The sequence below is a fragment of the Canis lupus genome, chromosome 36 (assembly GCF_048164855.1).
Source record: "Canis lupus baileyi chromosome 36, mCanLup2.hap1, whole genome shotgun sequence".
NCBI classification, from domain to species: Eukaryota; Metazoa; Chordata; class Mammalia; order Carnivora; family Canidae; genus Canis; species Canis lupus.
The window spans coordinates 1,574,924-1,602,234 of NC_132873.1; the positions used below are offsets into that span (position 1 = coordinate 1,574,924).

Below are 27,311 nucleotides of genomic sequence, written 5' to 3' on the forward strand. Positions count from 1 at the left end.
ACCCTGTAGTCTGCAGACTGATAGATGGACTGGCTAGGAGGCGAAATTCTAAGAATAAATCTTAGTTAGATTTACAATACAATTATGTAAAACTCAAAAGAGAGAGTTCCAAAGGTACCCACCACAGAGGTCTCCTTACCCTATCTAATTATACCATATTAATGGATTAATACACTGAGTACTGAAGCTGCTCTCCTGTCACCTCTTTCCTCCTTCCTTTTTTAAAAAAATATTTCATTTATTCATGAAAGACACACACACAGAGAGGCAGAGATGCAGGCAGAGGGAGAAGCAGGCTCCATGCAGGGAGCCAGACGCGGGACTCGATCTCGGGTCTCCAAGATCAGGCCCTGGGCTGAAGGCGGCGCTAAACCACTGAGCCACCTGGGCTGCCCCTTGAGGATGTTTTAAAAGCAGCAAGTTATAACAGACATCCTGCCCAAGTGCCACCCAAGGATAGTCCCCCATAGTTTATTTTCACTTAAAACTTCTTACTTTGCAAACTTATACTTTGCATTTTTTGACAACCTGAACTCTCTGAATGAGTTTGTTAAAACAAGCTAAATGGGTAAAGTAAGTTCCTGTAAGACAGGCAAGTTGCGTTTAAAATGGAACTCACCCAAATTAATCTTAATTGTTAGAACTTGGAACTGATACCTAGATAATTTTTTCTTCCCTGAAACATGTGCAGGGTAGATGGTGACAAGTGGGAAATGGAAGATATTGGCTTCTCTGCCATCTTGTTTTTCACTTCCTTAACATATGGTCTCTAGTAGGGAAGATAGACTATATTTATTCTTAACCTCCTACTATCTCTTTCACACCTTTTGAAACTAAAGGATCCTCTTGAATTAGTGCATTATTTTAAATTAAATGTCTTAATTTTTTATTGAAAAAGTAATGCATGCTTACCCAAGAAAAATAACATTTATTCCTTCTTCTTTTTTCTTTTTCTTTTTAAAGATTTCATTCATTTATTCATGGGAGACATACAGAGAGAGAGAGGTGGAAACACAGGCAGAGGGGGAAGCAGGCTCCATGCAGCGAGCCCGACGTGGGCCTTGATCCCGGGTCTCTAGGATCAGACCCTGGGCTGAAGGCGGCGCTAAACCGCTGAGCCCCCCGGGCTGCCTTTATTCCTTTTTCACATGTTCATCAAGTACTTATTTTAGGACAGATACTATTCTAAACTCATTTATTTGATTCCATTTATTTCTACAGCTACATTGAATTACTATTATCTTATTATCTGTAATTATCATAAAAGTATTATTATTTCCATGTTTGCAGATGAGGATATGGAGTTACAGAGAAGCTAGGTGACTTATCAAAGGTTACAGAGGCCCCAGAACACAAGTGTCAACTCCAGAGTTCTGTTGTGTACCCTGAAGGGATATCTAGCATCCTACCAAGCAAATGTCACACTGTCAGCAGTGCATATTCGCTCATTTTTCATATGGCTTGAGTTTTTCTAATTCCAAACCATCATAGATGAAGTTTGATCCTAACTCCAATCCACCACGTTATAGACAATGGATGAGGACCTTGTGATTCAGCAGGATCATAAGATCTGCTTGAAGATTGTAGGGACTTGTGTGGACAAGAATGCTGTCTGGCTCCCTGGTGAGATTACTTGAGGCTTGTGAGATAAGCACTGGAGCCCCCTACTTTATTTGGCTTTTTTCTAGGAGGTGTGACTGTCATACTTCCAGTGTGTCCAAAGGCCCAGTCTGGGTGCTGTAGGGGAGGCAAGGAAGGTTCCTCATCCCTGGAAGACATATGGCTCTTCTTGTGGTATTGCAGTTTCTCCTAGAGTTTTAACTCTATGTTCTAATCATAAAAAGTCTTTGATTCTCAAAACAAACACATACCCACCCACCGTTTTAGACAAACACAATAAAATTATTGCAGTATTTGGTACATGACCTTATTTTTTACACATCCCCTTTAATAATACAGTTTTGGTGACCTAGATAGTTTCTGGAGCTATTCTCTATCTACCTTAAAGCTTGACTATACCTTTAATTGATTGTGGAATAATAACTCTTTGCTGTGTAAATGTTGGAGGACTGATGGAATGATTTTTCCCAGAGTGCTTCTGAAGAACAGAAAAAATACTGTGTTCTATTTCAACACATCTTCTTTGTACTATTTTTATCGCTGAGATTGAGCAGCAGGCAGATAATGAACTCACTCTTAAAATGATGAAATTCAATCATATATTTTAGATAACGAATTGGTCAGTCTGTAATGTTCAATGGATAACTTAAATGCAGTTTTCTGCAGAAGGAAACCTCTGCTTTTATGAAAGGAGAAAAAATTACTAGTAAAATAGACCTTTTATGCAAGAGCTAAGAAGGCAAAGATATTCATCATTGTTGTGGCATCGTAATATTTCTTGTGAGAAAAAGTAAATTCAGCTAATTGATTGCACTGACAGCACATGCAACATCTACATTTAAATTATTAAACATCACTAATGTTCTAGAATCTTCCCTCACCATCACAAAAGTCAGGACCAGGCTGCTTTGCAAGGTCTCAGTGATGATTCATCTTAGACCTAATGACAGAGACACAGAAGCAAAAATTTGGTCTCACCGTACTGCTCTAGGTCCTGCTGCTGGAGTGATCCGTCTGGGTTAAAAGTGATACCCGCCATAACAATTCACAGACACTAAAGGCAAATGCCATCCACATTTCCTAGTTGGCAAGAATTTGTGGGAATTTGAAACATTTCAGGTTTAAAACAAGACTCGATGTAATGTCAATATTTAGAATGGGCCACATTACATGGCTGTTGTATAATGCCATACCAGAACAGCCCAACTTGTAGGACTGGCCCTGGATGGCACTGGTCAAGTTCTGTTTTGACACATTTAAATTCATTTTATTGACCCTTTGGTTAGGATGAGTCAATGCAATTGATTTCACTTTTCATTTGACCCCTTGGCTTCCAGGGCCAGAGGTTCTCACACATGGGATCTCCAAATACTTCCCTTGACTTTGATAAGCATCAGGTACTTCAGTGACAGCAGTGGTTAACAGCAAGGGCTCTGGAGTTAGAGGTCCTCAGTTGAATCTCAGCTTTGCCGCTCACTAGCTGTAAGGGCGTGGGGATGAAAAGTAAGCTCAGTGTCTGTTTCCTCACCTGTAAAATGAGAATAATAATAAAACCTACCTCAGAAACCTACATACCTTATTCAGTGCATGTGAAATTCTTGGAATAGTACTGAGCACGTAGAAATTGACCATTTTTTAAACTATCATAATGATTATTATGCACAGAATGACAGTGGTAATGCCTGCATTGCAATGTCTTTTTGAGCATTAAATGAGATAAAATATGTGAATGTTTAACACTGATGCTGAACATGAGCTATGTATCCAATGGGAGTGATTAATAATAGTTGCCATTGGCTGGGAGTTTACAGCACAGCTGGCCTGTGGAAGTACTTTACACATATTCTACCAACAACTCTTTGAGATACTTATGAGTAATATTCCTATTTTATTGAGGAAATAATTGAGGCATAGTGAAGTTAAGTAATTTGATTAAGGTCAGGGAAAAACTGGACATATTCATTAATTTTTTTTTTTTTTTTTTTTTTTATTCATTTATGATAGTCACAGAGAGAGAGCGAGAGAGAGAGGCAGAGAGAGAAGCAGGCTCCATGCACCGGGAGCCTGATGTGGGATTCGATCCCGGATCTCCAGGATCGCGCCCTGGGCCAAAGGCAGGCGCCAAACCGCTGCGCCACCCAGGGATCCCCCTGGACATATTCATTAAGATAATGTGAGCTACTTCTTCCTCTCTGGGCTCAGACCTGGTTGGCGGCAAGATGGCCAAATGCACCAAGAAGGTCAGAATCGTGGGTAAATATGGGACCCGTTATGAGGCCTCCCTCAGGAAGATGGTGAAGAAGATTGAGATTAGCTAGCATGCCAAGTACACCTGCTCCTTCTGTGGCAAGACCAAGATGAAAAGGCAAGCAGTGGGCATCTGGCACTGTGGCTCCTTGCATGAAGACTGTGGCTGGTGGCGCCTGGACCTACAACACCACTTCTGCTGTCACAGCAAAGTCAGCCATCAGAAGATTGAAGGAATTGAAAGACCAGTAGAAGCTCTGTCATTTGAAACATTGCTAGGCTATAATAAATGGGTTAATATATATATATATATATATATATATATATATATATATATATGAATGATAATGTGAGCTACTATGAAGAATAAACTCATAGCTCTTAGTGACTGAAAATAGAGTATTTCCCACATAAAATCCAAATGAATGATTGGTGGGAAGTCCTTCTCCACATAGTGCTCCCAAGATCCAGGTCCTTCTATGTTGTGGTTCTAGAATCTTTCACAAGTGGCCTCCAAGGTCACTATGATTTCCATCTTGGGAAGGCAGAAGGGGAAAGAATGTGAAGAATTCCACAGGTTTTATGGGCAAGACCAGTGTGCATAGTATTTATGTTAATATTCATTATCAAACCTGAGTTATGGCCATACCAGAATGCAAGGGGGGCCAGGATGTAGAATCAAGTTGTGTGTCCTATTTTTAGCCCAGTTTCCATGGAACTGAATCTTTTGACCAACACTACTATCATTTAATTTGAATTAAAAATGCAGTTGATCTGGGCACCTGGATGACTCAGTCTGTTAAGCTTGATTTCTGCTCAGGTCATGATCTCAGGGTCCCGAGGTTGAGACCTGAAGTGGGCTCCAAGCCCAGCGTGCTTAAGATTCTCTCTCTCCCTCTGCTCTTCCTCTCTCCCTCTCTAAAAATAATAACATTACAGTTAATCCCTGGACAATGTGAGGGGTAGGGGCTCCGACTCTCTACACAGTCAAAAATCCACCTATAACTTTTGACTACGAACAGCCTACTGCTAACCGGAAACCTTACCGATAACATAAACAGTTGTTTAACACATATTTTGCGTGTGTATGTATCATATACTATACACAATACTTAAAATAACATAAGCTAGAGGAAAGAAAATGTTAATGAGAAAATCACAAGAAAGAGACAATTCATTTAGAATACTGTAATGGATTTGTCTAAAAAAAAAATCCACACATAAGTAGACCCATGCAATTCAAATTCATGTGGCTCAAGAGTCAGCTATACTTTCCTGTAGCTGGCATCTTTAATGATCTGTTTCATAAATACTTTATTTATTTGGCTCCTAAAACTACTTAGTATTAGATCAATGTCTTCCATTCACCAAAATTCGCTTTTTGGATCTGCCATCTACCGGGCATTACTATATTTCTCGATTTATATCTACCAAATATTAAGTCAACTAAGTAGACTGCATCCAAAATTTCATTTAAAAAAAAAAAACATTTAACTGAAAAATAGCAAACAGCCAATAGCGACTGAATTTTTTTATTACATATTTTAGAAGCTTGTAAATCCAGCCTATGACATTTAGATTTGCCCAGAATTAGATTGTCCTTCAACTGAAATCACTTCTTTAAAATTGTTTTGGCCCCAGGCTGCCTTAGCTTGTTTGAACATGCAAAAATGTCTCAAATATCATGGGCAAACCATGTCAGAAATCAAATTAAGAACATAATACCCAGCTGCATCTGGTGCCAAATCTTCCCAAATGAGTTTTACTTAACAAGGCTCTGCAAGATTATCTGGAGCCTTGTGGGTGAACTTTCAGTCATCTGATTCCTCTAGCTCTTCTATATTACCTTGTAGGAAGAATCAGGACTATCAGGTTGATATTTTGTTCTTGGTAGAAGGTCCTTTGGTTACCATTCCACATTAAAAGAAGGGCTTGAGAATATTGAAAATTTCAAGTGGGTGACATTTTGGAAAAGATCACTCCATATGTCGCAATACAGTGTCACGTTCTCCCCAGGAAGAACAGGCTCAAAACTCCATCTAAATAATGAATAAAAGTGAAAACTAAGAAGAACAGTTCTTCAAGGTTAATCATACTGTGTTTGATGGATGATTTTTTAGAAAAAGAAATACTGCTCAGGCAGCATTTAGTCCCATCGAGGAAAGAGAAGGTATCACATGAGGTCACAGAGACTCATCTGTGTAGACCAGCTGTTCACCCTCAGAGTTTGGGCCCAGCTGCTACAGTATATTCACCTTCCTCTAGATGGGAGGAGAAGAAGCCATATCAGCTATGCTGGGGCTGTTTCCTCCCTGTAGTAGGAGATGAGACCAACAGACACCTGTCCATACATAGATCATTGCCTTTAGGAACACTGAGAGAGAAAAGAATCACTGTGAGAATCAAAGGTAATTTTCAGATGTGCTATTTTTTTTATCTTCAATTGTTGTTACTTGTTAGAAATAGTCAAAAGTGAGATTGGTTGAGATCTGGAAAGAGAGCTATATCACACTGCCATCTATCCTAGAGCTTTTGACATGCTGTCCTGGATTGGGCTCTCTGCCCGCCCTCATCAGTGTCATTGCACACTCTTTAACAAGGACACGGTTACTGTCTCAGGAAAATAGGAAAGAGTCACCATTATATAGTGGCGACTCTTATTCACATTGCTAATTCAGAATTTTTCATTGTTTACCATTTGAATAATAAAAAATTTGTAATAGCTAACGTTAGCAGGCAATATACTGTGTATTCTCAGCCACAGCTCATCCTTAGCAAAAACAGGGAGAGTGAAAGGATGAGTGTTAATCACCTCTTATTCATCTTCCCAATTCTCGGCCTGGTGTGTCAGACAGACAACAGGTCTATTTCCAGTGCTGGCTACCGTAGCTTGTGACCTAAATGCCGTAAAAGCTTAGTGAAGGGTGATACTGATTGAGGCACAAATACTTGTGGAAAATATCAGACAGGAGGGCTTGAGGCTGAGGTGTTCGAGGGTTAGAGTTGAGCAGGAGGATACCTCAAATTCACTTTTCAAAATCATCTCCAATTCATTTGTTCTTCATGGCCAAGGCCGTAATCTTAAATGGGTATTCAATAGCTGAATCTCAGGTAAAAGCTTTATAATGATATCTGAAACTAATATTTAGTGATTAAGGACATAAGACCATATCACAATCTCATTTTTATATTCCATCAAGTGTCGTTCTTGTCATTATGAAAAAGAAGCAATTCCTGTCACTAAGCAAATAATGTCTGGTAAAGACAACTGAGCCAAGCTCTGATTTCTTTTACCCCCTGTTTTTATAGAATCAAGGAAATTCAAATAAGAGTTCTAAATGGCCTGATACTTTAATATCTTTTTATTAAGATTTAATGATCATTTTTTGATTGTACAACAAAGATAGAGATCATTGGTTTCCCTATTAGAAATGATCATTTGTAATAGATTCTATGGTCATCGGCCCTGATCCTTTCTTCAGGGCTATGTAGTCATGTCTCAGTTATTGGGAATATGGCTCCTCATAGCTGAAAGTTTTGCCCCTTGCTAGAAATTTTTCCCAGGTGTCCATTGCCTTCTCAAAGTAACATTCCCTTCTGGGGGTAGCCCCAGTCAATGTCTGGTTGATGCAGTTATACAAAATTCTGGCTCCATTGCCTAAATTTAGAATAACTCTGAGGGTCTTTCCAGTTTCAGGACACCTCCTGAGGTCTTTAGAAGCACCCATGCCACCACAGTCAGCTAATCTTGCTTCCGTCACTTCCATGCAGATATACCTGAGAGCACTCCCCAATAAACTTTGTGCAGGCAAAATCTGTCTCTAGAAATTCGATCTAAGAAAACATTCTTTAACATTTTGATATATTTTCCCAGGGTATGTTTTACAGAATTGGGATCACACTAAATATACAGTTTTGTATTGTTTCTTTTTAATTTAATGATATATTTTGAGCATTTTTATTTTATTGATTCTTTCTTAAGTATGTTACTTAGTAATTTCATCACATTTCAATAAATGATATGCCATAATTTATTTAACCACTCTATTCAAAATTGTCTCCAATTTTTCCATATTATAAATAATACTATGATGACATCAAATAGTTTTATACATAAAGTCTTTGACCATTTCAGATTATTTTATGAAAATACATTCTTAGCAGAAGAATTACTGAGTCCAAGAATATGAACTCTGTTAAGAATTTTCAAATACGTTGCTAAATTGCTTTCCTGAAGTATTTTTGACATTGTATTTTTTCGTGGATTTACATTTCCACTATCACTTAGGATTGTATTGGTCTCACCATGTTCTTGCCAGAGTTGAATACTTATTATTATACTTAATTCAATTTCTGGCAGAGTTCTTTAGCACCAACTTGCTATTCTTGGATTGAAGTCTAAAACTGACCTTTTCATCCAACTGTATATGGATGGTCTCCTCTCAGATTCCTATACACTTGGTCCTCGCTACTTCAGTACCCTGTTGGGGGCCCTGTCATAAAGTCTGCATATTGATGTCATGCTGAGCATTTCCCTTTAACCTTAGATGAGTTATTTGTGGTGACTTTGATTATTAATTTCCTGTTCTTATTAATCTATCTTCCCTAACATGTAGTATGGATCCCCATACGTGACACATGTGCAATAAAAATGCTTTTTAAAATAATTTATTGTCAGTGGCCATTCATCAGTTTGTCAATTCTATAATTTGCCCACTTTGTGTTTCAAAGAACCAGTGTAAGATGCCAAAGTAGCCAATTTGCTAACTATAGGTCTTCCTGCCTTACGGATGCAACAGAGGCGACTATAAACTATTGTGATGGGCAAGTCCTTTGTTGCTAATGTATCTTGTTTTCTATTTTTTGCCTTGAGACCAGTTGATTGCTGGTGCTTGAAGAGTTCAAAACAGAAGCCCCGAATAATATGATTTTCTCATTTATTTACTTATCTTAGTATATTAATTTCTATAAATTTATGATCCTAAAGCCATGCTCTTGGACTTATATATTAGTAATAATGAATGCATTTTTAATTTAGTTGGGTAAATATCTAGTGATACTTGTTTGGCAACTAAGTAAAATCTATTTTGAGTGACTCAAGTATGCTGGTTTATACCTGAATAAGATTAATGAGCTAACTAAATTATGGTGGCTGTGTTCTCCAGACCACATGGAATTGTATTTTAAGTAGCTCAGACTAGATTCTCCTCATATGTGTTTCTCATTCATGGGGAAAATCCAAAAATCTGCTCTGTTTACAAGAACATCAATTGTAATTTCCCAACCTGATTCAGATCTCCAGTTTCTAGACACTTATTGAGCTTTTTGTAGAAAATTCATATTGGCTAAAATCAATGAAGCAATTCTAAAACCCCTTCACAATACCTTTTGGTACAAAATAATTAACTCGGGGGCCCTAATGTTTCAGTGAGTAAGCAGACCAATTTTCTCATGCAACAGTCAAATCTCTGAAAGTGCTGGGTAGTAGAAATTCATTTTTGAAAGCCAATGTTGGATCTAGGGTATTTTTTTTTTTATTTATTTATGATAGTCACACAGAGAGAGAGAGAGAGGCAGAGACACAGGGAGAGGGAGAAGCAGGCTCCATGCACCGGGAGCCCGATGTGGGATTCGATTCCGGGTTCCCAGGATCGCGCCCTGGGCCAAAGGCAGGCGCCAAACTGCTGCGCCACCCAGGGATCCCCTAGGGTATTTTTATTTACAAATTTAGCAGTGGTTTATATGACAGTAAAATGAATTTATAGAGCAAGAATTTCCACTCCCTTCAATCCGTGAGGAATAGAAACTCCTGTGGGTCATTTTGTGATAAATTTAAGATAGGTAGAAGTTTAAGAGCAAAGAGAAAGTGAGGAAACTCAAGGAGAGGAATTATAATCATTTTCTCAAAGTGACTCCTGTGAGTCTGCAAGCACCAAGATTAAATGCCTTTACTGTAAACCCCTCAAGGCTCTCTTTCTTGATTTCCATGCAAATAGAAACAGAAGCAAGAGAGAAATGAGTTGCCTTCAATAATCAAAACAAATCAAAGTGCTGGTGAAAGTGAGGGTAGAAAATATAGACAGCATCTCCATCCCAGAAGTGTATATGGTTAGAATCATAAAATCAAGAAACAATTACACTTTATTAATGTAGGCCCATCTAGAAAATCTTTCAAGGGCAGATGACTGCAATTTAATAAGATAAGGCTTCATACTTCAAACTCTTGCAAGGAGAGGTGTGAGGCAAATCCAAGATTGTATTACAAATGTTTATATATTTCCCCATATTGGTAAAATTTTAGAAAGATGCTTAAAACAAGAATGTGATATGATTATAGAATGTAAGTTCACTGTTAGAATCAGGTAAAAACTGTGTAGACACCAGTATAAACCAATATAGTATTCTGTGGGGGATACACCTAAATATGAAATAGTAGTTAAAAGATTGAGTTATTTCTTAAAGCTTTGGCAATTAAGAAATAACTGCTTGTTCACTTGAAGAATTTATGATATTACTCAATGCATGATAAATATTATGATTCATTTAAACAGTACCCTAAAACATGACCAAATTTATTCATGGCATACTGTGTCAGAACACACAAATAAAATTTTGTTTGGTGGAAATGAGTGGTTAATCATGGTGAACTCACTAGAACCTGCTAACCTTGGTTCCAATTGACTATCACCCATCTGAACCTAACGCATTCTGAATTTGCAAACTTTTACAAGTCATTCTTTAATATCATTACTGTCTTTTTAAAGTCCATATAAACCTATTGGCTTTTAAGTGTTTCTTATAGGGTAAAATAAAAAAGAAATAGGGATATTTTAGGAAAAAAATATTCCTTTTCTCTTAACTTATCAAATTACTGTAAGTTGTCAAGTTGACAATATTTATCCCACTATTCCCCAAGGAAGAGTTGAAAGCAGTTATATTGACAAAGAAAAATCTAAGCATACCAAACTATCTTTAGAGAGAAAGAATTTGGAAGATTATAAAAATAATTTAGATTCTTAGATGTTATCTGAGATGCAGCATTCTCCTAGGATTGACCTTTCAAGAAACCCAGTAAGTGTGTTTCTCCAAAGAATCAGGTTATATGTTCCAGGAAATCAGAATGAAGATTAGAGGGGAGATTTAAATGTGGGGAATTTGGGATGCCTGGGTGGCTCAGAGGTTGAGCACCTGCCCCTGGCTCAGGGCGTGATCCGTGGTCTTGGGATCAAGTCCCACATCGGGCTCCCTGTCTGGAACCTGCTTCTCCCTCTGCCTATGTCTCTGCCTTTCTCTCTCTGTGTCTTTCATGAATAAATAAATAAAATCTTTTTTAAAAATTAAAAAAAATAAATGGAATTTGTTTGGAGCCCTCAACTGTCAATTGAAAACACTCTACTGTATCTCTAGATAGACCTAGAAAGTTGGGTCTTGGTAAACTTGCTTTGTCAACCCCATCTTACTTAGTTCTCCACTCAGAATAGAACATGTCAGCCATCAGGAATTAAATTATTTGGGAAGATTAATTATAAGGCATTAATAACTTGGAATTTAACAGAATAGGAGTGGTGGTAGGCAAAATAATGACCTCCAAAAGATGTTCATATCCTAATCCCTGGAGCCTGTGAATGTATTAGATCATATAGCAAAGGGAAAATAAGGTTGCAGATGAAATTATGATTGCTACTCAGCTGACCCAAAATAGTGAGATTATCCTGGATGATCCAGTTGGGCCCAAAGAAGGCACAAAGTTTCTTAAAGGCAGAAGGATGCAGAAGAGTCAGGGTGAGAAAAGGATGACATAAGCAAGGTAAGAGTGATGCCATGTGAGAGGTACTCAACCTCCATTGCTGGAGGTGAAGATAGAAGGAAGGAGCCATGAGCCAAGGAATGAAAGCAGCCTTGAGAAGCTAGAGCAGATAAGAAACAGATTCTCCAATAGAGTCAACAAAAGAACACATCCTTTCCAATGCATTGTTTTTAGACCAACGAGACTGCCAGTCTTCTGACATATAAAACTGTGAGACATTAAATCTGTATTGTGAAGTCACTAAGTTTGTGGTGCTTTGTTACAGAAGGAATAGGAAATTAATATGAAGAGTTTTTGGTATTGAATGCAGGATGCCGCTGTAACAAACACCTAAACATGTGGAAGAAGCTTTGGCATTGGGCAGGGGGAAGAGATCAAAAGAAAAGAAGGATAGAAAAATGCCAAGGATGCTGTAGACTGTAAACTGAAACACGAACGCTCATGGTTCTGCTAGTGAATGTGTAGAAGAAAATAAGAAATATATTCCCAGCAATGAAAGGAAAGAGAACCCTTGTTCTATGGTGGCAGGACACCTACAGTCCTGTCCTGCAGTCCTGTGGAAAGCAGAACTTATAAATGATGAAATTCAGGAGACTTCCAATCATTGCATTGAAGGTATGGCCTCTGTCTCCTCATTGTTTGCAGTAAAATTTGAAAGGAAAGACAAAAATGAAGGAAGAACTGTTAAAAAAATAAGTAAAAATTGATGTGTGGAAAATTCTGAGCCAATTCTTCCTGCAAAAAGTCAGCGTCCAGCCACACAAAAGGCTATTTGAAGAAATTGAAATTAGATCCCCTCAGCCATCTCAGCAGAAGCTAAAGACAGGAAGGATCACCCAGGAAAGATCTGTTGAGAAATCTCTTGTCTGATAGCATGAATCCCTGTGACATACATGGAAAATCCACAAGTTTCCTCCCAAGTTTTTATCAGCAGAAACATTACCACCTTGAATTGAGAGGCAGAGAGAATTCAGTTGTGTCTGCAGGAACAGGCCAGACAAACATTGGAGTTGACGTTTGTTTTAAGTAGAATTCACCTGGAAATGTCATAGCTTAGTTCTTTCTGCAGGAGAAGGAGCTAGTAGATAATAGGAGTTCAATTGCCTTCAAGAAACAATAACAAAAACAAAAAAAAACAAGACATTGGTAGGGAAAGGGAAGTGAGTTTATAAAAGTTTGTCTGATTATAGATTAGTGCTATTTCAGATAATAATGATCATGTGAGAATTCTGTGAAATATCTATGAAAGTTTTTGCTTTAACCAATATTAATAATTTCTTATGTTAGAACAGACTATCCAGGATGGGACTCTTCTATAATAGGTCCAATATGCAAGAATCTAAGATGAAAGAATATTTGTATACATATCAAAGATGTGTATACAAAGACTTTATATTGCTAGATTTTTCAAGTGATGGACAATCATTGTTTAAAGGCCATTTAAGTAGAAGGCAATTCTTTGAAATAGTTCCACTTGTTTAAACTTCTCTCCTTCCAGTAATTGGATTCCTAACTAAAAACTAACCAGACTAACATTTGTGGTGGATCTATTATATCCCAGGTCCCATGCTTTACACAACTTGAATAAATTATCTCATACATTTTCACAAGACATAGAAAGATATGTACGTTATCATCCCTATTTTTCAGATGAGGAAATTGAAGCACGAGGGAGTAAGGTAACTTGCCCATGTGGTGAATGGCAAAGCAGAGATTTCAATTCAGTTCTTTGAAATTCCAGAAACACAGTCTTTAGCTACACAATTATCCTTCTTTGTAAGCATTTGAACATTAACTGCTCATATTCACAGTTTCCGATAGACCTGGAGCATAGCATGTTTCCTCTAAAGCACAAGTTTCTCAATATGGTAGATATATATAGTATCTTCTCTCTAATATTCCTGCCTGAGTTTAGGAAAACAAACAGAATTAAATAGAGACTGCTCTAAATTAAGGTCCATTATCTATGTGCCTCCAGAAGGGAATAGTAGGAACAGTAAGTATTGATGTCCATATATATTTTGACCTAACCTAAATACTAGGCCAAGGACTTTCTGTACTTTATCTTGTTTAACCTTCATTCACAAGGGAACCTATTTTATAAGAGGGAGAAATTGCTGCATGAAAGCTTATCAATCAGCCTGGTCATACAGCTGGTTAAAACTGTGAGTCAAGGTTCCAGATCCATACTGAGACCACTAGATTTCCTGCCTTAGGTATAGCTACATGTATATATTTTTGCAAAGGAAAAAAAAAAAAACATGGTGAGTTAAATAATCTGCTCCTTTTGGTAATATTTAGATGCTGGGTAGGATTCAAGAAAGGAAAAATGTAATTTCTCAGCACATGGAGGGCATGAATGTTTTGTGCCTGAAATATCGTTTGGTAGCTCAAGGCAAAATCCAGATGGTTCCTGACTGGGCTATCACCTCATAATGTTTCAATGTTAAATAAGTTTTCCTCGCCTCATTTGCCTGAACCACCTCAAATCCTGGGACAATTTCCTCTCATCTATTTTCAACAGGTTGGTGTTGCGTCTCCCCAATCTGCTATATTGAAGTACAGCTGGTGTCTCAGATCTATGTGGGCCCCTGAGTCATAAAGAGTGGGTACTTAGCAACCAGATCAGATAAGCACAGGATGTTCCATCTTTAATTGTATGATTTATAGTTCAATATGGCCTTCCATATCACTTATTAACATTTTAGACTATAAACTGATCTCAAAATAGTTTAGATTAGGAAAGACAGGGAAATCATTTCTAATCATAGGTCTGAAATTTACCCTAACATTTTAATGGTTTTTGTTGTTGTTGTTGTTGTTTGTTTTTTTATCCTTCCTGGTACTAGAAGTGACTTTGGCTGCATAATAACACATTTCAAAGGTTGACTGAATATTTATTTCCCTGTTCTTATTTTTCTCTTCATGTTGAGGGAAACAAAAAATGAGTTGTTGCTAGGAAAATACTAATAGTCACCAACTGGTTTCCTGACATTTGAGTGAGCTTAGAAGCCCATCAATAGTACATTATGAATCAAAGCTGGTTCAGATAATTTCATAGCCACATCAATCATTGACTATTCTTGACAAACTACAAAGCAGAAAAGACTTATAATATATTCTATAGTGTATGTCCCACTTTCCCACCTTGAGAAACAGACTTTCTATTAGCTTAAATGCTACTAATGTGCACTCATTAGAAGAGAAACCTTGAGAAAATGTCAATATACATCAAAACTGACTCGTTGAAAAGAAGGTTATGTTTTATAACCAATAGGTAGACTGGGCAATTTCCTATGTAGTATAATGTGAATGACACCATCAAAGATTCTTGTCCTAAATTCTTTTCCATAATTTTGACCACAAAGTGTATAATTTCCACACTTCTTATTGAATTAAGATATAGAAGGTATTTGTTAAAATGTGGCTATCTGATAGGAGTAATACCTGAAGTCATATTATGACAAATACCCACGGAGAGCAAGTTTTAAAGAGAAGGAGATTCAAGACTGGTAAGAGAATCAGGAGAGATATCTTATGGGGAAGTGGGAAGGGAGGAGGAACCAGAGGTTGGCCTGAGATCAGTGGGCAAGCGTGGGAAAGGTCAGGGGTGGTGTCAGAGTAGGAAATGGAGAGAGAAGGGACAATGGAGGAAGAGACAGGTAGAGGGTAGAAGTTTTAGAAGAAACATTGGACAAACAAGTAAATTCAAAATTTACCAAGAATTGAGCTTGATTATGTACAAATAGAGTTGTCAAGTTGACAATATTTATCAAGAAGTTTATACTTATTTATGCCTCTGGTTTAGTAATTCTGTTTTGAAGATTTGAATCTGATAAAATAATCCCAAATACGGAAAATTCATATCATTATTTATAGTACAAAAAACGTGGCAGCCACCAAAATGTCCAACCATAGATTAATTGTTGAGTAAGCCATGTCTATCTACTCAATTAGATCTTGCAAATACTTTGAAAGTTATGTTTAAAAGAATATATTTAAAAATGTTTATGATCTAAAGTTGAGTTAAATAAGAAAAATACAAAATTGAATGCATAATTATTGAAATGCATTAATATATTGATTGGGGCATATCAGACTGTTCTAAGTGAATGTATTTTTGTGAAGGGGATTATAGGTGATTAATCTCCCATCCCCATTCCATCAATTATTTCTTTTAGAAATCTATATCTTCCAAATACACTTTAATGAGTATTATTTTGCAATGGAAATTATTTAAGTATCAATATCAGTATGATCATCCCAAGGCAAGACTCTAAAGCTATCGAGGCATATATTCCTTTCTTCTGAAAGTCTTAGCTTTAATCAATGACAGCAGCCCAGAAAAAAGATAGATCCCTTGCATCAAAGATATAGGATTAATGCTAATTCCCTAGCAGAATCTCTAAAGAAGATTAAAAATTTACCACCAATGTATGGAAAAAGAACATATTAAGATTGTTGTATCAGATCAACTAGTTGTGTTCTGTCTGTTGGATGAAAAATGTAAATGTAGATTGCAATATCTTCAGAATGGTTATTCAAAGTTTGCCTAAAAGTTAGCCAGAAAGATTAGGCTCTTTTCTAAGGGTAATGTGGGGACACTTGAATCATCTGTTATCTTGAATGGTCCAATACTGGCTGATCTTGATAGTAAGCAGATGAGCAGTTATTGCCTCCATAATTGGATTTTGTTAGGATAGGAGACAGAAATAGAGATGGATCTATTTTCTTTCCTTAGAGATTTGACATTTTAAAAGATATCCCTGCCAGTGGAGAATTTGGTGAAGGCTGCTCTTTTATAGTGGAAATCTTAAAGAAAAACATGTTGCATGATGATTCATGGGAAGGGTGCCAGCCTATTTAAATGAGGACAAGGTATTATTTTAATGCTGAAAGGAGCCTGGGAGTGTATCTGATATTTCAGAGGAGATGTGTCTACATTTGTAAATTAATTATTCTTTTGAATACTCAATGATGGGTTGGGCTGTCATGAAAACAGAGGCAGTATATAGAGGGTGGTAGACTTTGGAATTAAGCAGAGCTGGGTTTCGGTCCCTTACCCAATGCCTTGAAAAATGTATTCCATATCATTGAGCCTCACTTTATTTATCTATAAAAAGCACATAATAGAAATATTAACTAGCCACTATGCCAAACACCTTATGTTCATTAACTCATTTAATTCTTACACTGACTCCATGAAGAAAGTACCATTAGGAATACATAAGACTATGTATAGGACACAGCTGGCAGATTTTATAGAACATATGGAGGGGGACAATAAATTTCATCCTTTTCCCTTAACAATAAGATTCATGATCCTGGCCCACAATCTACTGACATAAATATGGAGTGGTTTGTTAGAGCGGATAGCTTTTGTTGTTTCTATCCGATTGGATAAATTTGAATAATTTTGATTGTACTAAAAGCAGATCATGAGACAAAGACTTGGGTACAAGAAGTTTATTTGGGGAGTGGAGAATTAATAAAGGGAAAGTGGAATTAATAAGTGATTCATTGTTTCGGGCATTTGGGATTCAATCCTACTAGGGCCCTTTTACGAAAATGTTTAAAAATAACTTGAAATCTATTTTCAGGGGGAAAAGTAGTTAGAGAATTTATGTCACTGCTTGGCAGTCACCCCTGGGCCAATACCCACACCCCCTTCTGGTCTTCTGCATGCTTACTTTGAGCAAGGTCCCACACCCAGAAGGGGGTCAGGCCAGTGACCTAAGGGGGGAACAACGGGAATATTCACATCTTCTGCTATAGTTACATAAGGACCTAACGTAAGAGCAAAACATCAGTTTACTCTGGAAGGAAAGGGTTATCAGATTTCAGTAATTTCTACATTTCTTTCATTTGAGTAGCTCAGATTTCTAAAAGTGTATGCCTTGCACAGACTCAGCAGAAATCACACCACGTCTTTGGATTTACATGAGACTTAGACACGCAGAGGGACCATTTAACAAATTATTCTAGCTGTTCAGAACAAACAATTAAACAAATAGAACCTGCTGCTGCTTGCACCCAGCTGTGAGCTCCAGCCAAAGACTTGGCTCTGACGTATTAGGCAAGAGAGTCATCAAGAAGAGAACATCAGCAAAGAAATGGTAGAAATGAAAGAGAAAGAAACCTACAGCTTAAGACCCCAAAGGTAAACAGAATTCAGGGACCTAGAAGAACCCCAAAAAACAGGCTCTCTTGTACCAGCATAACCATCAAGAGACAAATTCACTTTCCAAGAAATGCAATGGCCTTAAGGCAGTACATATTTGGAACTAGGCAGGTGCCCATGCTGAAAACAATGGTTCCCGAAATCTAATGTTATGTATGTCTCAGGGCTGATATGGAAAATAATTTACCAGTACTTTTCCCACAGGAGATTCAAAAATAGTATCTGTGACATTAGTCTTCTAGCCAACAGGACATAAAGCATAAATGCAGTGTGGGGATTAAGAAGTAGTTAATAGGACAATTAAGATGATGAGGAGGAGAAATGTAGGTCCTGGGGAATAAACTTACAGTGCAATTCATTCACTGACTCTACAGAAAATAAGAGTATCAGCCCTGCTTTTAATTAAGCCCATGTTCTAGAAGGGAAAGAGTGCTAGTAGAAGATTTGAATCCTTTCTGGTAAATGGCACAATACGTTGAAAAAAGAGGGTTCTTTGGTATGCTAGAGGAACAATTAATTAGTATCACAGATGGTCTGAGAAAGCACCCTCTTGTTGCTAATGCCTTATCAGAGATGAGAAGGAGATTCAGTGTCAATATTTAATCTGGGGATATGGGATGGGTGGAAGCTTGGAAACAGAAAGGGTTATCAAATACATGGTGCTATAGAAAATATTCCAGTCCTACAGGGAAGGCAAGAACAAGGCAAAATAGAGCCCTCTTGGAAGCAGAACAGCACAGTGGCAAATAAAGCTAAATAAGCTGATATGTGCTATCATTTCCTATAGACATAAAATTAGTCTCTTGTTTAATAGAATTTCTTTTTTTTTTTTTAAGACTGTATTTATTTATTTGAGAGACAGACCATGAGCAGAGGGGAGAGTCAGAGGGAGAGGGAGAGGGAGCAGCAGGGAGCTCGGGGTCATGACCTGAGCTGAAGGCAGACAGACTGAGCCACCCAGACACCCTTAAAATTTCTTTATTCATGCATATAATAGTATGATGCAAAAATTTTTTTGAACATTTTTCAGGGAATAGAGTTGTTGGCTTTACTCATTTTTATTATTTTTTATATTTAATGAATTCATGCAGGCTTCAAGTTTTGGGAATACTCTATGGGAACCTCTCTGTGACCTAGGGATGCAGACTCAAGATGGAAAGGGGCATTTGTGAGGAACATCCTTCTCTATTTCATTGAGCCTGGCATGTAAGTGTGTGCATTCAGCATCTGGGGAGACTTCTTATCAATCTCTCTTTCATTGAAAAACTTCTCTCGTCTCCAAAGGACACTCAATTTCCAGGACGACAAACTTATGTTTGTCTAGCCCAATCAGGGAGATATAAGGAAAGCTGCACATACGAGGAGGGATACATTGGTGCACATTTTAATCAAATGCATCATCTAATGGGGATTAGGGTGTATTCCAGCCAGCTGGTTGGAATATCAGGACTCCGTTTCTTTGACAAGGACCAGATTGTATAAAAGAACCAGGAAACAGCCTGGTGCATTCTGTTGCTATCAGCCCATTATATGGAGTGAACACATTTATATCTAAAGTTCTCTGGGTTTCTGGGTGGAGGTGTGAAAGTTTCAGCCCCCACTTTTTCCTTGACATTGGAAAGCAGAGAGGCCCAAGGAATTGGTTGTTCATTAGGAAGAGCTGAGATTGGACTTGAATAGGGAAAGGGCTGACAATATTAACTTAAGAATAGCATAAAACTAATTTGATAAGCTCCATCATATAGTAATTTCTCCTCAGGTCAACTCAGACCTGTATTTTGGCTGTACATTATTATTAGATATTGTGGTCTGGAATGCCCTAACTGTGGATTTGGAGGAAAAAAATGCTTGTAAAAATGTAATTGTTTAAAGTTTGTTTAAACATGAAAAATCAATATTGAGTAAAGCCAACTCCTTCCTTCTCTGGAAAACATTCCAAAAAGTTGAAATGCATTATTAGTGGCTCGAATAAAGGAATTTTATTATTAAAATGATAGAAGATGTATAAAGAGGCACTAAGTTAGCTTGGCAGAAAACACGAACCCAGCTGAACTCATTTGGAGACCCCAAGTAGATGGAGAAGGAGGCCAAAATTCTTAAAATGTGCTTCTCAAATTTCAGGGTGTATATGAACTGCCTGGATGTCTTGGCAAATGCAGGTGATGATTCTGTAGGTCACAGGTAGGGCTCAAGATCCTGTATTTCTAATGTAGTGGATTTCTAACACTTCCAACTAGCTGATGCTGTTGGTAGAGTCGCCACACTTTGAGTAACAAGGATCTAAGGTGAGAGCTGGTTTCTGCCTCTCCACCAGGAGTTTCACTTGCTGTGTCATTCTGAGAATGTGACTTTGTGCAGATTTGTCTGTTAAAGATAAAGAATTTTGACATCATTGCGCTAATAGGAATTTCTGCAAAAAAAAAAAAAAAATCAATGGCAGAAAGTGCAAGGGACTTGGCATCTCTAAGTTCTGGGATTGATTCCAAGCTCTACACTATTGTGTGACCCTGAATGAGTCATTTAACCTTGCTGAGACTCATTTTCCTCAGTTGTAAGATCTATTCCTACAACCTCTGCCTTCCTATATCTGGGGATAGATTAAAAGATCAAATGAGAGTAGCTAATATTGTCTCCTTAGTATTTGTCAGTAACTGTGATAAAAGCTTTAAATATATTAATTTACTAATTCACACAACCCAAAGTATATACTCTTATTGGAGACTTCCTGAGGATGTGTGGGGCCCCTGTAAAAATCCACAGTTTGATTTTTAAAATATATTACAAAGGTCATAAAGAATGTATTTGAAGATTCAGAAAAAGGAGTAAAGAATAGGAACTTGGGGGAAAAAGAGAGAAAAGGAACTTAGGTACTGTTGATTGCCTAATCAGAGCACATGGAGGTTCTTTGCGCTGTCTAGGAACCCTCTCTTCCCTCTCAGCTACAAGAACCCTCACTTTAGGTCCTTTATTGTTAGATGCACCACTCTGCACTTTAATATCTCTCATCACAGGAAAAGATAGCAATGGTATCTGCATTAATTTTTCATGCTGCATAAAAAATTATGTCAAAATTTACCACTTAAAACAACACCCATTTATGAGGTCACAGTTCTTGAGATCAGAGGTTTAGAAAAGGCATGGCTGAGTTCTGTGCTCAGGTCCCACATGCTGAAATCAGAGTGGTAGTTGCGCTGTATTCCTTTCTGGAGGATCTAGGGACAATCTGCTTCTAAGCTCCTATTACGAGGGTCACACAAAAAAGAGTAATCCTTATAGCCGCTGGACTGAAGTTCTCACCTCCATGCTGTTGGTTGTCAGTCAGGGGCTGCCTTTGGCAACTAGGGGCCACCCATTCCTCCCCAAGTGGCCCCTTTCATAAGTCCTCTCACATTTTGATTGATTGATTGATTGATTGATTGAGTGCTAAGAAAAACCAAGTCACTTTTAAGAATTCACCTATTTAGGTCTGGCTCACAGAGGATAATCTCCCTTCTTAAAAATCAACTCCACCACATAGAACCTCTTTAACATAGAAACAAATTAATCATATTTACAGTCCTAGTAATTATGCAGAGTATGTACATCAAGGGGCAAAAATTGGGGCAGGGGCAGTTAAAATTTTGTCTTTATCCTCATGGTTCTTTTTTTCTTTGAAGATATTATTTATGTATTCATGAGAGATACACAGAGAGAGGCAGAGACACAGGCAGAGGGAAAAGCAGTCTCCCTGCGGGGAACTGGATCCCGGGACCCCGGGGTCACGAACTGAGCCAAAGGCAGACACTCAACCACTGAGCCACCCAGGCACCCCTATCATCATGGTTCTTTGGGACTATTTGTATTAAAACAATATAGATCATCTTGCCTTTGTACTTCCAAAATGCCATTTACTTTTAATGTTGGTTGTATCATTATTTATTATATTGCATCATCCATGTGCTACCCAAGAAGAGTTATTTCCAATGGCACTTTAAAAAATTCTTTGCTTGATAACCACAAATACAAGTCTTGCTCATAATATGTCTGAAAAATATGTGAATGACAATTTATCTTCTGATATGTTCAATTTATCATTCCAAATTATGTAGAATAAATGTAGAAGATGAATCTTTTAATATGTCTCCTATTGAACCCTTTATCTTGCAATCAATATACTCCTAGAATGTGAACTCTTAGTGCTGACTCCATCTCTGCTATGTATATACTACAGAGAAAATACTATAGACTGTAACTTAAGACTGACAAGGAGAACATGACACTACCACATTGGTTGAAGGCAAGAAAAACATTAATTAGTAGGATCCATTGACATTACAGAGGACTTGTATTAAAAGTCTCCAAATGAGATAGTTATGGCCACCCCCAAAACTCAGTTTGGTATATGATGTGAAGACTGTATAGAGAATAAAATGATTGCCCTTGTCAGTGGGGATACTAAGAGTTAAAAAATGCCTGCCGCCACCAATGCTACCCTTGGTTGCTATAGACCAAAGATGGTATGATTGAAACACAAATAGGCAAGGGCTGATGAGTGAGTCCCCATACAGAGATTAAAACTAAAGCTTGAGGGGCACCTGGATGGCTCAGTTGGTTGAATGTCCAACTCTTGATTTTGGCTCAGGTCATGATATTTGGGATGTGGGATTGAGCCCCACCTCAGGCTCTGTACTCAGCCAGGAGTCTACTTGAGATTCCTTCTGTCCCCCACTTCATGCACATGATTGCTCAACCTCTCTCTCTCTCTCTCTTTCTCAAATAAATAAGTAAATCTTTTAAAAATCCAAACCAAACCAAATCACAACAAAAAAACAAAGCTTGACAGTGAACCATCCATAGTCTAGTGTCCTTACCTTATTTTTTGTTGGATATGAATAAGAATCACCCCAAATGACCAAGCCAGCCTCATTCTGGTTGTCCTAACAAAAGAAAATACAGCTTTAGTCAGTGAGAATAATCTACATGCCAGGCCTGCCTTCTGGAACTGGAGGCCTAGATGCCCCCACTGGTGAACTCCTAGAGTTTCTCAAGGTATCTGGTCAACCTCATATGCATGGCAGTTCCCTAGTGGGGACAAATGGAGCCTGCTGGGTATATGGATCCTGGTCTAGATTTGGGATTCTCTGCCTGATAGCACTGTCAGCCCTGACCAGTTCTAAGCAATGGAAGTTTACTCTGAAAATTTTAAATAACTCACTGGAAAGTGTTCCTTTCTGTTCCCACACTACATAGTGCAAAGCCCCCAGTATCTATATCTAACTGTTGTCTATATCTAACAGTAGTACTGCTTATTATCATTCTTGTTTTACAGAGGAGAAAATCAATACCTGGAGAAATTAAGTAATTTTCCCAAAGTTAAATTGCTATTAAGTATCAAAGAATCTGATGTCACAGCATGTACTCATAGCCAATTTGCTATGTGACCTCTTAAATACTATATGCATGTGCAGTCATTTTGTGTGAAAGATATATTTCTCTATTCATAAAGTGTTCTGAAAAACGCATTCCAGCTATAAATATAAAATGCTGTGAATGCTAATTATTAAATAATAAAAAATTACAATCATCATAGATCATTTAAGCAATTAAAATATAAGAACTGCAGGAATTATATAAGGAGAAATAGGAAATGGGAAGAGAGTCTTTGCATCAAAAACATGAGGCAAGGCAGGATACTCTGTCTTACTTATGACTGAGTTCCTAATCAAGAGGATTTCAAATAAGACTGAAGTCTGCTTAGTAGATGGTTAATGAAGTGCTTGTTATAAAGCAACTAGGCATTGGTAGTATTCTTCCTGTTCAGAGAGAGAGAGGGAGAGATAGAGAGAATAGGTTAAGAATCCCATCCAGAGAAAACATTGAAGCTGGAGAAGACAGCCTGAACTCATTATCAGACCAACTGTACTCATTGATCAAAGGGCAGTTTCCAGAAAGCTGGTGCATGTATGAAGTTTGAGTAGTAGCAACAGAGTTCTCCTAACATTAGATGCCTCATTTTTATACTTAAAAGAGCTATTGGAGGAGGAGTTACAGTTCTAATAATGGTGGAAAGCTTAAATCAAACTAAATGTCACATGGATAAAAATTATCAGCAAAAAAATATAAAAGAAAATTTTGTAAATGTGCTGGAGAGTAAAAATTATAGGCAAAATTGAAGAGAATATAAGCATTAAAATAAGGTAAATGCATGGGTAAGTGTTATATTTATAACACTTTCCTATGAAGGCTCTGTCCAGTATACATAATATGGGGTAACTAGAATCCATGAAAAAGTATAGTCTTATTGACTTAAGTATCAGGGAACAAAGTCTAAACTATTGAAAGACTATAAATTGGTGAGTCCACAGATATTCATACAAGCTTTCTTCAAATATTTGTCTGCCCCAATAACTATCAATGTGGAGAATTCAAGGAGTACAGCAAAAAGCAAAAATTAGATGACTTAAAAAGCTAAGTAGAAATTTCAGCTCTTGTCCACCACCCAGATTATCTAGATTATGGTCTGAATGCTCACAGAGAGAAAATCTTAGGAGTAAATATTAGTTCCCAGAACTGAGTTTAAGAGGAAAATTAAAACAGACCTGCACTGGCGAAGTGTAAAATCAAGTCCACAAGTCTAAGGCAGTCCTGGTAAATATAATCAAAACTATACTTAGGCAAATCAAAAGCAAATAGCTGAAAACAAGAGATAAAAATAAATCTTGAAAATATTCATAGAATGAAAAGCACATCACAAACTGGAGAACAATGATAAGAATATGGCTGATATCTCATCATAACAGTAATAGCCAGAAGAACAACAGGTGTAATAAGAAAATGGCATCAACCCAGAGTTGAATATCCAGCAAAGATATCCTTCAGAAATGAATGTCAATAAAGACATTTTAAGATAAACAGAAGCTGAAAGAATTACCAACACATGGATTTATACCACAAGATGATGAAAAAATGATGAAATGATGAAAAAGAAAGTTCTTTAGGCTGAATGTAACACTAAATGGAATCTCAGATTTGCAGAAAGAAATGAGAAGCACAATAAATCAGTTATATGTGGGAAAATCAAAGAATATTTTTTTCTTTTTAAAATTTTCAAGAAGAATTGAAAGTTTATTGCAAGAATTATAACATCATATTTGAGATTTTTTTAAAATGTTGTTATAAAATATATGACAATTATGGCTTAAATTGTAGGAGAGTAAGTGGAATTAATTATACTGCTACATGGCTTTTATATTTTATGGGAGGTACCACAATACTAATTCTAAGTAGAGTGTGATAAATTGTGGACACATGTTTTAATCCCTGGGGCAAATGCTAAATAAACAGAAGTTATTGTGAAAGCCCCAATAAGAAAAATTTAAATGAAAAACTAAAAAATACACAATTAATTAAGGAGAAGGTAGTAAAAGAGTAATAGAAGTAAAAAATCAGGTAATACTAATAGAAAACAAAAAGCGACATGTTAGATTTTAATCCAACGTTATCAATACTCTCATTTATAGATGTAGTCTAATTGTTCCACTTAAAATGCAGAGTGTCAGACTAAATAAAAAAAAACAAGATCCAATATATACTAGCTCCAGAAAATACACTTTAAACATAACACAGGTTAAAACTGAACAGATGAAAATTAATATTTCATGCAAAGAATAGTCATAGAAAAGCTGGAATGGCTATCAAAGTGGACTGGAAAGTAAGAAATTTTGTTAGAAACAGAGAAACATTTCCATCATAAATGGCTCATTTATAAGAACACACAACACAACAATCCTAAATGTGTGTATTCCATGGAGTTTCAAAGAGAAAATGACCAAACTAGGGGGAGAAATAAATCCATGATTGCTGGAGATTTTCAATATTCCCCTTTCTTGTAAATGACGAAGTAGGAAAAAATAAGAGTAAGAATAAAGAACTTTTGTTTTTGACTTTAATGGAGTAAGCGGGACAGAACAGAACTTGCCATCCACCTTAACAACCAGAAAACTGTACACAAAATATCAAACAACCATTTTTAGAAATGGAACAATAGGTAGCACAGGACGGGGATCCCTGAGAGAAGGACAGTCAATGTGGCCAGACTTAGAATCACCTGGCTTTGTGCCTGGAGAGCTTCATGAATTGGCCTGTGAGGTGGGTTAATTGGAACGTTATAATGGTCTCACAGAAGAAATGGGTAGTTCAGGAGTTTAAAGAGGGTAGGAATTTGTGGGACAGAGTCCCAAAGAGAATAAAGCCAGAGAGATATGGCTCTAGAAATCTGTATAGGGCTTCCCTCAAATCTGCTGCTAAATACTAAGCCACTTGGGTAAAGGATGAAATATCCTGAGGACAAGCAAAGAACAAGTGGGGAGCTCTGAGCTGAACAATTCCTAGAACTCTCTCTCACTTAGGAGGCATTGAGCTGTGACTAGCAAGAGCAAGGTGTCCCACTGATCACTTGGGGCACTTGGCGGAGACACTACCAAAGCATCATGCATCAGTACCAGAACCACACTTGCCCTCAAATAAAGGCTTATCAAGAACCCACCTTAACAAAGCTAAAATCAAGGCTTGAAATAATCAAGCTAATAGACAAAAATGTAATTGCTGGAAAGTATAAAGTTCAATAGTCTTTAAAATTTAGTAACCATAGGGGCACCTGGGTGGCTCAGCAATTGAGCATCTGCCTTTGGCTCAGGTCATGATCCTTGGGTCCTGGGATCAAGTCCCACATCGGGTTCCCTGCAGGGAGCCTGCTTCTCCCTCTGCCTGTGTCTCTGCCTCTCTCTGAGTGTCTCTCATGAATAAATAAATAAAATCTTCCAAATATATATATATATATATATATATATATATATATATATAGTAACCATAATCCAGACATTCAACAATGTAAAATCACAAAGTCTAGAACTTTGTAAAAAAAGAAAAAAATCTAAAAATAGCAAAAAGCAAGTCATTATGACCTATAGCCAGGAGAAAAATCTGTCAAAAGCTACAAACCCAGAAATCAGGTATTTAATAGGATTATGACAAAGATTTTTAAATGGCTGTTTAAATATGTTTCGAGTCACAGAGAAACATGATGATAATAAGAAGAGAAATGGAGGGTGAGAAAAATAAATAAAAATTCTAAAGACGAAGAATATATTATCTGAACTATAAAATTCACCATATTAAAAGCTCTGACTAAACTCAACAGACTAAACTCTGATAACATTCCTCAGCAAATTAGCAAAAGCTACCTTCCCCAACCTGTCATATGACACTATGAAAAACTTAAGAGCTAACATCAGACTTAATGGTGAAGGACCAAATACTTTCCCCATTAAGGCTGAAACAGGGCAAGGATGTTAATTGTCACCACTTTTATTCAACATTACATTGGACATCATAGCATATGAAGTAAATAAATTTGTGACTTACTCTTGCATTACAGCTCCAACTAGTTCATAGTAAATACCCAAAAGCCATATTATG

At 37.2% G+C, this 27,311-nt stretch overlaps 2 long non-coding RNA genes and 1 pseudogene across 3 annotated transcripts in view; 1 reads left to right on the plus strand and 2 right to left on the minus strand.

Moving 5' to 3' along the window:
* Positions 1-27,311, minus strand: part of LOC140625497 (uncharacterized) — a 110,851-nt gene that overhangs the window by 20,409 nt on the left and 63,131 nt on the right. For both annotated transcript variants that reach the window (XR_012024835.1, XR_012024833.1), the window contains exon 2: positions 22,706-22,771. This is a non-coding gene — a long non-coding RNA (uncharacterized lncRNA). The remainder of the gene's footprint in view (positions 1-22,705; positions 22,772-27,311) is intronic.
* On the minus strand, positions 2,277-14,263 carry LOC140625499 (uncharacterized). Its single transcript, XR_012024836.1, has 3 exons — positions 14,140-14,263; positions 5,714-5,906; positions 2,277-3,148 (listed from the first exon to the last, which is right to left on the minus strand). It is a non-coding gene; the product is annotated as an uncharacterized lncRNA (long non-coding RNA).
* On the plus strand, positions 3,840-4,235 carry LOC140625718 (large ribosomal subunit protein eL43-like; annotated as a pseudogene).